Consider the following 12,375-nt stretch of genomic DNA (forward strand, 5'->3'; position numbering starts at 1 on the left):
AGCATGTTTCTAACTAGTTGCTTTGTGTAAGCATGTTATATCTTGTTGCTATGTGTAGCATGCTCTTGTGTTGTTGAAATTGCATAAAGGATGTGTTTTATGCTAGAAATGATCTTAGGTAGCTAGGATGCTCCCTGAGTCTCACCTTTGACATAGACGTTAGGTGGAATGAACCAAAATGATTAAATCATGTATACTTGTAAAATGTAGGTCGATGCATGGTCATTTCCTATGAGTAGCTTTATGTTACTCACCCCTACGATACTGGGACATATTTCAGGTACAGGATACAAGATTGGAGATTGCAATTGCTTGGGCGATTTGCTAAGTTGAGCTTCTTTAGAAACATTCGTGTTCACATGCAAGTGTTAGCATGTTCATGATTTATCTATGAAATGTAATTTTTCTAACTTGGAGATCTGACATGTCAAATATTGTAAATGACTTGTAATAAGGCCATGGACCATTGTAGCATATTTAAAATACCATTTTACACTTGTGTGTATGTTCACATCATCACACAATAGCATATAATGCAATTTGATCATGCCATGAGGAGTCATTTTGATGCCTTAGGGATGACGTACATCTCTAGTGGCCACTTAGTTTCCTTCGTTTCCGCATTTCGGATCCGTTATCGGGTCATTCTTTTGGTTCATCACAGGACACACTGGGTTGAAAAATCCAGGGTCGTCACAGGTGGTATCAGAGCTCCTAGGTTCGAAAACCTTAGGACGACGGGTTTTGGGTGTATATCATGCTTTTGTTGTCATACTCTATGTGTTTATATGCTTTGTGATAACATGTTTTGGTTAATAACATGTTTATGTGCTTACGTGCTACATGTTGTATGCCGTTTGTTTAGCATTGTTTTATTGTAATGTAAAGAGCATGACATGTGACGTATGCTAGATTAGAATTGTGTATGCATAATTGTGTTGCATATTTGGCATGACATGGGATTGGTCATTGAGGCACGAGTTGAGGTTGATGGTAATTGTAGTCACAGTTTCGTGGTAGTATAGGTTATTGTCGACCTAGTATTGGTTTTGAGGTAGGTGGATGGTCACCTTTTGTTTAGGCTCTTGTGAGATGAGTCATTTGGCGTTACCGTAGTGGTGGATTTGTCGGTTTTGGGCCATTATGAGGTTATGGACCTCTTAAGATCCTTGATTGTCCAGGAATATTCCTCTAGAACTTGCATTTTTCATGGGCGGGTACATTTGTGGGCAGGTGCATGGCACTGTCATGCTACCGTGCTGACTAGCTACAAGCGCAGTTCGGATGAAATCAGTATTGGTTTTGTTTTGATAGGCGTTGTCCTTTGATCGGTGATGATGATGGTTGTTTTGGAGATCATTCGTGGTGATTGATTTGGTTGTTGTTGGTATGGCTATAGTTGCCATTTTCTTTAAGTTCTCCTTGCGCGATGACGCTTTTGGGATCAAGTCGATTGATAGATGCTTCGGGTAGAGAAAGCATTGCATTGTTAGTGTCACCCTTAGATTCAGAGATGGATTGTAAGAGTCTTACCATTGTGGTAAGGGCTCACGTTTGTTTTGAGACAGGTTGTTGTTGCATTGGTTTTTGGAGTCAGTGTATAGACTGGTCCTTCCTTTTTACCTAGGCACTCTAGGACACGATGTCGATAGGGTTCATTGTTCCATCACTTTTGTTTTCTGCAGTTTCATTTACTACCATATTAGTAGTATGATTTATGATATTGTGATGCATGAGTAGGTGGAGGTCTATCCACATTTGCCTTCTTGTTTTGTGGTGATAGCATGCCGTTCTTATATGCTTCGAGATGCCATGTTGTTACTGCGCTTTAATGACATGCTTTTGTGTTTATGTGGAGACGTGTAACATGTGCTTTTGATTTTCATCTATGTGAGTAGATTTTCTTTCTGGTAGTTGCATTCCTCGTCATATGCATGACTTCTAGGTTTGGGTTTCCCATTCGTTTCCCTTGGTCGCACGTAGTCTGTATGCGAGTTTCCACAATGGTTTTGTGTTGGTTCGTGTTAGGGACTTCACAAGGAGTGAATCTCTTCCTTCCGTTGCGTTATGCTCTGTTTTGGGGTTGGTTAGTCCATGAGGATCATCGTTGTTGTCTTGAGTCCTTGGTGAGGATTTGATAGATTTTGGTCGACTTACTTCCATGTAGGGGGTGAAGTCTTTGACCTTGTTGTCTTTCATTTCAGAGATGGAGTCGTGGTGTTGTCTTTTTTAGGATTAGTGGTCCCCTTTCTTTCGTGTCTTCCCTTGGGGAGTTCCTACCCTGGTTGTTGACGGTTGTGGTGCTCAAAGTAAGTTGATTAATATGTGATTCTTTTTCAGGGACTTATGTCCATATCATTGAGGATTTGCTTGATTCGTGAGGTGAGCTCGATGCACTTTTGAGAATGTATTTTGGGGACTTGTTTTCATTTTGGAGGCCTTGATGTGGTTGACTCTTAGGAAGAGTTTTGGAGGATCACTGTTAGATATGGCTTGTTGAGGAGTTTTCTCGTCCTAGTTATGACTAGGCGTAGTTTTGAGAAATTGTTGTTCCAGTGATAGTTCTTGGATTGAAATTGGGGAATTTTGATTTAGCTTGGTGATGCTAAGCACGGTTTTGAGAGATTCATTTTATGACCTTGGTCGTTGGCATTTTGATGTGAGTGCCACTTAGTGGACTTGTATTTTGAGTATTTAGCTATCCGTGATAAGGTTGTGGATCAGATATTTGATCATGGTGCTTGGTCATGTAGTTGATCTGTTTCAGGGAGAAATGTAGGACTTTCGATGGAATGTCTTGTGGTGAGTTTCGTTTTAATTTTTGGAGGTTTTGATTCGCTTCACAGGCTTTAGATTCTCGATTGATGTTGTTGGTAGTAGCATTTTGAGACATTAGAGTAGTCGGTTTTGTTGTATTGAGGATTTGGGGCCTTAAGCATAATGGTGCCTATGACATTGTTGTCAGAGTTTGGGATTAGCCGAGATGGTCCGAACATCTTTGGACCATATTCTAACTCTCACAGATGCCTGGTTCCCATATTGCTTTTATCTATGATCGTTTTGTGACATTGATGTCATTGGTATCGAGAGGTTTCATGGGTACACCTAGTGGGGGGCAGGTTATGAATTAGTGCCTTATACTGTCATACTACCGTACGAAGTTGTGTGTTGTGGGCGAGTACTAGTTGCCGTAGATGCTACCTTACTGATGAGTAAGTGTGGACGAGCACTAAGCACTGTCATTGCTACCACACATTTGAGTACATCGTGGGCGGGTTCTGGTCGCTATTCATACTGCCATGTCGTCTTTGTTTGGTACTTTGATTTGATCTGTGATGATCTTGGAGTTCAATTGGTGGTTGTTTATGGATCAGTTTAGAGGTTCATCAGGAGGAATGCTTACGGTTGTTGTTTTCCATTCTTTTGTTTGACCTTGGGTTCTGTGTGTAAGTTCAGACTTGCCGTGTGGCCATGTGGTCACTTTTCCATTGAGAGGTCGTCTTGTCATGAGCACATGGGTGCAAATGGCACTGGTTTGTGTGTTCCTTTCAGCTTTGAGGTCACTAGTGTGGCATGTTGTGTGGGATACTCAGAGATGTACTCTGTAGTTATCCTGGTTTCGCCTTTTATTGGTTGGGGCTGGATTTCGGGAATGAAATCCCTTTATGGTGGAAAGGTTGTAATAACCCGGATTTTCACGGATAATTTTTCTTTGTTGTCTTTTCCTTTTTAGGTTCGGTTTTTCATCACTTGATGTCGTCTCGAGTGCTCTGGAATGATTTCCGAGACTCTTTTCCTTGGATTGAAAACTTCATTTAGGGATTGTGTCATTTCTATATTTTATTTTTCCGAACACTATTCACATTTTGTCTTTTACTCGTTTATCCTTTTTCCTTTCACAACCTCACTTTTTGTGCTCAGATTTGATTCCGGTTTTGAATGCATTCATGATATTTGATTTCTATGATAATGGTATTTTTACTTTTCTAGAAAGCATGTTGATTGCTTACTTCCTTCATAAAGGGGCATTAATGCATACTTTAGTGTAATTCTTCTTAACTTGTGGGATTTTAGTGTAATTAAATAAAGTAATTATTTTTCATCTTAGGGACCATTTTGCAATTAAATTTGGAAGATATTTTTAAAAAGACCTTTTTGCAATTTTTGAAAAGTGTAACAAGTGTCACACTCTCATTGGTTCACTTGCTGACATTTGTATGGAAACACTTTGATGCATTGGATGATGACATTTGGAGGGTGAGGATTCACCCACTTGTTGGCCTACGATTGGTGCACTTGTTGGCTTGGATGGTTGACAAGTGTAGGTGTGGGATTATGCCTAGGAAGGAGCCATGGATTAGTGACAAGTGTAGGTTCACAATTTAGTCTTGCAAATATCTTTGAGCCACTTTGGGATTATGGTTTTAAAGGAGGGTTTTTGTGCAATTGACCATAGATGTGTGTGTTGACCATGGTGTAGAATCACATAGTGAGTGGAGGATTTCTATTTCCTCCACTCACACATTTTCACATTTCATCTCTTTCTTCCTCACCACAAAACCTTAGCCTCCATGGATGAACCTTGAAACTTTAGGCATTGACCTTGATCTTTGAGGACCTTCCAGTTACTTTAGACCATAAAGCTTGGAATACTTTTTATTCCCCTCATCCTCTTCTTCAAAACCCTTGAAGGATCTAGCCTAACTCCTAGTTTTGCTTTGGTATCTAGGGATTCAATTCTCTAGTGAGGTATTGATCTATTATTTTGAAGTATTTTTATGTCATTATTAAGTATTTTACATGCATAGAAGAGAATAACTTGTATTTTGCCCTTAAACTGTTTTAACTTGAAATAAATCTTATCAAATTAAATATATAACATGAAAATATAATCAATTAGCTTCCATTTAGTTTTGGTTTCATGTAATTTGGATTTAAAATGAATTAGTTATTAATTTTTGAAGTTGCAAACTAGTTGCTGGAAATTTAAATCTTTTCTTATCCGGTCCGGAAACGAATTTTTATATGGAGTTATGGTAATTCAATTATCTTGAAATATTTACTGGAACTTTCCCTATGGATTTTACACTGCTCAGAATTTTTTCACGATTTTAGAGCTTTTCTATTTTTTTTTTTTTAAATCTAAGACTATCTGCTGTCCATGTTTTTATTGCAGCTGGAAAATATATTTTTAGATGATTTATTTCACTAACCTTTTGACATTGGATCATGGCTTAAATTTTCAGTTTTACACTCTCATATGTTTACTTCCAAAATAAATTAGGTTTGCCCAATTTGGATGTCAAATGAATTTTTCATGAATTTTCAAAGTTGGAAACTATAGGCTAAAAATATGTCTTCTGGGCAGAATTTGTTTCAAAGTTGTGGGTCAAACCTATTTCAATTGGGAAAATATTTTGTTAAACTAAATTGATATTATCAAATTACAGTGTTTAAAATTTCGTTGGGCTTTGGATTCATTCAATTTGGATTAGAATTGAATTTTTTATGAATTTCCCAAGTTGAAGGTAACAAGCTGAAATATTTGTCTTGCGAACCAAAAATTTAGGGCGATTTCATTTCAGTAGTAATTAGGATTTTCATTCCAATTGAGGTAGGAAATGTTTTAGGATTTATATGTGTTGTATTGAGTGATTCTCATGATTATACAACTTTATATGTATGCCTTGTATCAAATTTAGAAAGTTGGTAATTTTTATTTCTTTGTATAAGATTTAAAATTCATGATGACATATAACTTTGATTTGAATTGTGGTATGCTAGAAAATCATGTTTTAATATATTTGTTAACATATATTAAATTGGTGTTGATTGAATAAAAATTGCATATTTTATTTAATATTTATCTTTTGTGAAAGATTAAATCCCATGGCCGTACCTTGCACGAAATTGACTTGTGATATGCTTTTAAATTATGTCTTGGCATGTTGTTTAACATACTTTAATTTGAGAGCATTTGGACAAGTATGAAAATCTAGAGATTTTAATTAAAATGATTAATTAAAATCTAATTAAGGATTCCATTGGCTTAATTAAGTGTTTAACTTGATATTTGTGATAACTATGACTTATGTTCTAACATATGTTAATTTGGAACTATTTGATATTGTTTTAGAAGTTAAGGATTTGATTATCATGATTTAATTAAATTCCACTTTATTGTTCTTATGATTTAATCGAGTTTTGATGTGGTGTATGTAATGACCATGTTATATTGTTTATCATATATTAATTGGATGCCATTTGATTGAGATTTGAAACCTAGAGAATTTAATTAGTTTATAGATCAAATTCCGTTTCTATGGTATTATTGATTAACTCATGTATTTGACATTAATAGTATGTTTAAAGCATGACTTTTGACTTATAATGAATTTTTGAATTTATGTTTTCAATATTGGATTATATTGTTATAGCGTGTAACGAATCGCACTTTGAAGATTCGACATTGTCATCCTATAGTAGTTGTGGATTTAAAGCATGTGTTATGTGGATACAATCTACTTGTGCATGGAAGGTGACTTAGTGCATTATATAAATTACGTATAAGTTGTGAACTTATTTGATTATTTTGGAGTCTTGGGACAATCTTACTATGATATGGCTAAAGTTCGACTTTAGTGCAGGAGGTATGAGTTCTCCCCAATTGAGATAGTGCGCACTACGGTGGTCTTCCCAGCGGGTTAATGCCCGAAATAACCATTTTGTTCTTGGTTTAGTCCGAGACGTGATGTCCAAGTCTTCCACTATTTGTTTTCGCATTCAATTCCAAGTTATTAAGCATGTTTATATTGTGACTGTGGTTTTGGCTATTTGCGATTTGATGTTGTTAAGTACATCCATACTAAATTGTTATATTTAGTTGATTTAGCATTTAGATTTCAAGTTGATAACTTTGAGAATCTATATCTAGTTGCTTTGTGTAAGCATATTTCTATTTGGTTGCTTTGTGTAAGCATGTTTCTAACTAGTTGCTTTGTGTAAGCATGTTATATCTTTTTGCTATGTGTAGCATGCTCTTGTATTGTTGAAATTGCATAAAGGATGTGTTTTATGCTAGAAATAATCTTAGGTAGCTAGGATGCTCCCTGAGTCTCACCTTTGACATAGACGTTAGGTGGAATGAACCACAATAATTAAATCATGTACACTTGTAAAACGTAGGTCGACGCATGCTCAATTCCTACGAGTAGCTTTATGTTACTCACCCCTACGATACTGGGGCATATTTCAGATACAAGATACAACATTTGAGACTGCAATTGCTTGGGCGATTTGCTGAGTTGAGTTTCTTTAGAAACATTCTTGTTCACATGCAAGTGTTAGCATGTTCATGATTTGTCTATGAAATGTAATTTTTCTAACTTGGAAGTTTGACATGTCAAATGTTGTAAATGAGTTGTAATAAGGCCATGGGCCATTGTAGCATGTTTAAAATTTTTTTTTACACTTGCGTGTATATTCACATCATCACACAATAACATATAATGCAATTTGATCATGCCATGGGGAGTCATTTTGATGCCTTAGGGATGACGTACATCTCTAGTGGCCACTTAGTTTCATTCGTTTCCGCATTTTGGATCCGTTATCGGGTCATTCTTTTGGTTCATCACAGGACACACTGGGTTAAAAAATCTAGTGTCATCACAAGATTCATCACTAACCTCCATTCGCCACGCCACCTTTGCAAGCAATGCCAAGTTAAAAGCCTCAATATTTTAAAACCCAAACCGCTAGAGAGTTTTGATTCACAAAGAGTCGACCAACTATCCCATTTAATCTTAGATGATTTTTCCTCCCCACTCCACCAGAAATTGAGAAGCTTGCTCGTCAATCCTTATAATTCTGCTTAGGAAATTTAAGACATTGCATTGCATACGTTGGAAGAGCATTGAGCATGGCTTTCAGCAAAACTTCTCTACCCACTTTGTAATGCAGATTTCCTTTGAGAGTCCGGACTTTAGATGAAACCCGATCTGAAATGAAATTGAGAAAGGCAACCTTGGACCGTCCTAAGACTGAAGGAAGCCCAAGATATTTATTTTGCCAATCTACATTGTGAATGCATAAGATCTGTCTGCACCGAGCTTTCAAATCCAGATTAGTATTAGGAGAAAAATAAAGAGAGGATTTATCAAAATTAACCAGTTGACCCGTTAGGCCATCGTATTTGTCCAAAATGAATTTAATACCGCGGACCTCAGAAAGCTTTGCTTTATAGAAGAGAAGGACATCGTCTGCAAAAAGCAAGTGAGAAATAGGAGGACAACCTCTGGCCATTTTTAAACCATTCAACTTTTTCCTACTCTCCAACTGCCGAAATAAATGGGACAACCCTTCAGTACAGAAAAGAAAAAAGAAGGGGGAGAGAGGGTTTCCCTGACGCAAGCCTCGAAAAGGAACAAACGAATCCCCCTTTTCACCATTCAACATTACTGAAAAAGATACAAAGATACAGTACTGATACATTCCTTCATCAAATCCACCCACCGTTGGCTAAAACCCAAATGACTCATGAAATTACAAACAAAAGACCATTTAACTCGATCATAAGCCTTAGCCATATCAAGCTTAAGTGCAAGAAAACTAGAATCCTCGTCTTTTTTAGACTTTAAAACATGCAAAAGATTATGGGCCAGAAGAATATTGTCATGAATAAGGCGATGAGGGACAAAAGCACTCTGGGATTCAGAGATGATAAGGGGCAGAAAAACTTCAGTTGGCAAGAGTTTTAGAGAATAAACGATACACCACATTACAAAGGGAAATAGGACGAAAATGAGACATTTGGGTAGGATGTTTAACCTTTGGAATGAGGACAATATTAGTGGCATTCAGATTAGGAGGAAGCGAACCACCATGTAAGAAGGAATTAAAACCTTGAAGAAGATCAAACTTCAGAATATCCTAATTTGTTTTGAAGAACAGTAGGGTAAAACCATCTGGCCCCGGTGCTTTATAGGACCCCATACTTGCTAAAGCAGCCCACAACTCCTCAATAGTCCCATCTTTCAGCAACTCTTGATTCATACCTGACGAAACCTTGGAAGGGATAGAACCCCAAAAATGATAATCATCTTGATCCAGAAGGGAAGAGAAAAGGTAGTGAAAATAATCTTCCGCAACTTGCCGAATATCATCTTTAGAATCTCTCCATGTACCAGCAGAATCCTGTAACCCAATAATTTCATTTTTCCGTCGCCTGATATGAGTCTTTCTATGAAAATACATGGTATTTTTGTCCCCTTACTTCAACCAAGCAATTCAAGTTTTCTAAAGCCAGTACAGTTCTTCATCGCACCAAGCACAAGCCCAATTCCTTCTCCAATTTGAAACATTCAGCCTTGTCATAGTCATAAATCTGCTATTTCAAGAATTTCAATCTAGCTTCAAGGAAATTAATCCGAGTTCGAGCATTGGTGCATCTACCTTTACTCCATGATAAAAGTTCAGTCTTGCATTGAGCCAATTTATGAGAAATAGTGTGTAATGGAGAGCCAACCCCGTGTGAAGCCCAAGCAGACTCAACCGTGGGTTTAAAATCAGTTTCTTTTACCCACCGAGCATCGAAGTAAAAAGATGGTCTGGAGTGGGAAATAGAATCATTTAAACACAGCAGGATAGCATTATGATCCGAACCATGAACTAATAAGTGATGAAGCATACATCGAGGAAAAGAGCTGAACCACTGAGCAGCACACAAAGCCCGGTCAAGGCGAGCCAAGATGAGCTTACCCGTTGCTCTCTTATTATGCCAAGTATAAGGAAACCCTTTAAACCGAAGATCCATTAAAGCACAATCATTAAGAAACAACTTGAACTCACGAAGCATCCATCTGGTTTTAAAACGTCCTCCTCTTTTCTCATCATTGTGTAACAGAGCATTAAAGTCTCCCACCAAAAGTTATCGCGGGCCTAACTGGAACTTTAGACTGTGAATATACCGCCATTGATAAGCACGTTCCTTCTCAAGACAAGAACCATAAATCCCAGTAACAAACCAAGGATGACTACCTCGGTCACCAGTCACTTGACATGTAATCTGAAATTCTGTAAAATCAATAATGGATATTTGCCACTCATGGGAAAAAAGGAGAGCCAACTCCCCAGCCTTTCCCACATAAGGCACAATAAAAGATTCATACTGACCCAATGACACTTGGATTTTTTCAATCCGGTCTCCCACATTTTAGTTTCGGAAAGAAAAATTAAAGGGGGGAGTGGAGGGATACTAACCTCCTCAACTGGGAAATTGTCAGGGGATCCCCAGACCCTGACAATTCCACACCAAAACTCTCATTGAGGGGGTTGGGCCCAATCGGGGCTGGCTACCACCACCAAATTTGGAGAACTGGGCGACGAACTATCAGCAGTTGTCATGCTGTGAACTTCTGAAACCATCCCTTTTGATTGCTTGAAATCTGGATGGGGAACAAAATCAATAGTATCCAACTTCCTTTTAGACAATGGCAGAGAAGCCTCAGATGCAGCAGTGACGTGTTATCGAGCTTTTTTCTTCCACAAACGAGAAACAGAAGGCGACGCTGGAAAATTAGGAACCACTCCTGGGTCAAAAGGTGGGGTTGGGCCTTGGACTAAATGAAGAGATGGAGATAAAGCAAGCCCATAAACTTCAGGACCGGCCAGATGAGACTGGCTCAACAAAGAAATGGAAATGGGTTGCACGCTGGGTTGACCCCCAAAAGATTGGGCCTCAAAAGTTGGCCCAACAAAGCCTTCGGGATTAAGGGTTACACAAACCACACAGACATTAATAGGGCTCCACCTCTAAAGCAGCCACTGACTGATTGGGACTTGGAGGACACGCCACGGGATGACAGCTGGATTCAGTTAACATCGCTCCGTCTATTGAAGAACACGGACCAAGAGTGGTAATCGGATCACTGTTGCCACTATAACCATCACCGATGAAAGTCTCCAGCACCGGAGAAACTAGGTCTGTTGACGGAGAGCTAAGAGACTGGGAAGCACTGCTAGATCCGGTAGAGATATGGCATTTTTTAATTTTCCTGACCTTTCCAGACACCTTCAACCACAAACTGAACTGTCGGACATCAACAAGCTGGTCGACCTTCCATGAACAAGTGACCAATTCATGACCCACTCGGCCACAGTTATAGCAGAGTGATGGTAAGCGTTCATATTTAAATTTTGTCCACTTGCAATGATCACCATGTAAAATCTTAACCCCTTGTCGGAAAGGCTTAGAGATATCAACCCCCACCCGAATACGAAGGTACCGGCCACCTTTAAGATGCAGATCTCGGACTTCAACTGCTTCACAGGAGAGAAAAGAAGATCCAATATCTGTAGCCACATCTTCGGTGGTAAGTTGGAGAGGAACATTTGTAACTCGTACCCAAAAGGGCACACTCAGAAATGCTGCATCCGAAAAAACAAAAGTTGGTGACCAGTGTTTTACCGAAATAAGGTCGCCATCAAAGCTCCATGGGCGTGTGTTTAAAATATGCTCACAATCATCCTCTGTTGGAAGAACAAACTGGAACATAAGAGCTTTAATATGATACATCTGTAAACTTTCACAACCCCAAGCTTCACTAAGAGCTTTGCGCATCCCGAATAATTTCAGGGGTTTCTCGATAAAAAGTTTTCCGGCCAGGCTGTGAGCGCACCATGTAGACCCATCTAAGGCCGATTTCTCCGCTATAATCACTTCGCGTTGTTCCTCCTCGAAAAGCTTGCAAAATTCTAGTTGAGATGCAAGATCATCCTCTATAGATAAAATAATATGAACCAATTTACAAGAAAAACCAAAGAACACATGAAAAAGAAAGAAAATCCACAGACTTGTCAAAACAAGGGAAAGGAAAAACCAGAGTCCTCGACAACCAAGAACACTGTAGTAGAACACCTCTTGGTAATCGTAAGATTACACTAAGGAGAAACCCTCTGGCAAACCAAGGGAGCATGCGCTTCACCTATTATTAGTCATTTTTTATGTCGATGTTCTCCCCTCTCATTATATAAGTGCATTCCACCGACCCAATTCTATATACAGTTCACCAAAATAATATCACATTATCAAATATCAGTACAATGATCACAATTTGAACCAAAAAGCAACTGGGTCCTGCCACATCATCTCTTCCTTATCTCCACTCTTATTTCAATATACGGACAATACACAATATCTCTCAATTTAAACAACAAGCCCACGTGCAGCCAAAGCCAAAGGAAATTTGGCCAACAAAATCAACTCGTGGGTCCCGCCCCCACTCACTTTTCCTTTCGTTTTTTGCCCTTTTTCTTTTCTTTCATTATCTTCCTTTGTCGGTAGCCTATTTCCATCCACCAAATACCATCATACAT

This window comes from Cornus florida, unplaced genomic scaffold, assembly GCF_030987335.1.
Source record: "Cornus florida cultivar Cherokee Brave unplaced genomic scaffold, ASM3098733v1 CherokeeBrave_3.0.0_Hap2_Chr01, whole genome shotgun sequence".
NCBI lineage: Eukaryota > Viridiplantae > Streptophyta > Magnoliopsida > Cornales > Cornaceae > Cornus > Cornus florida.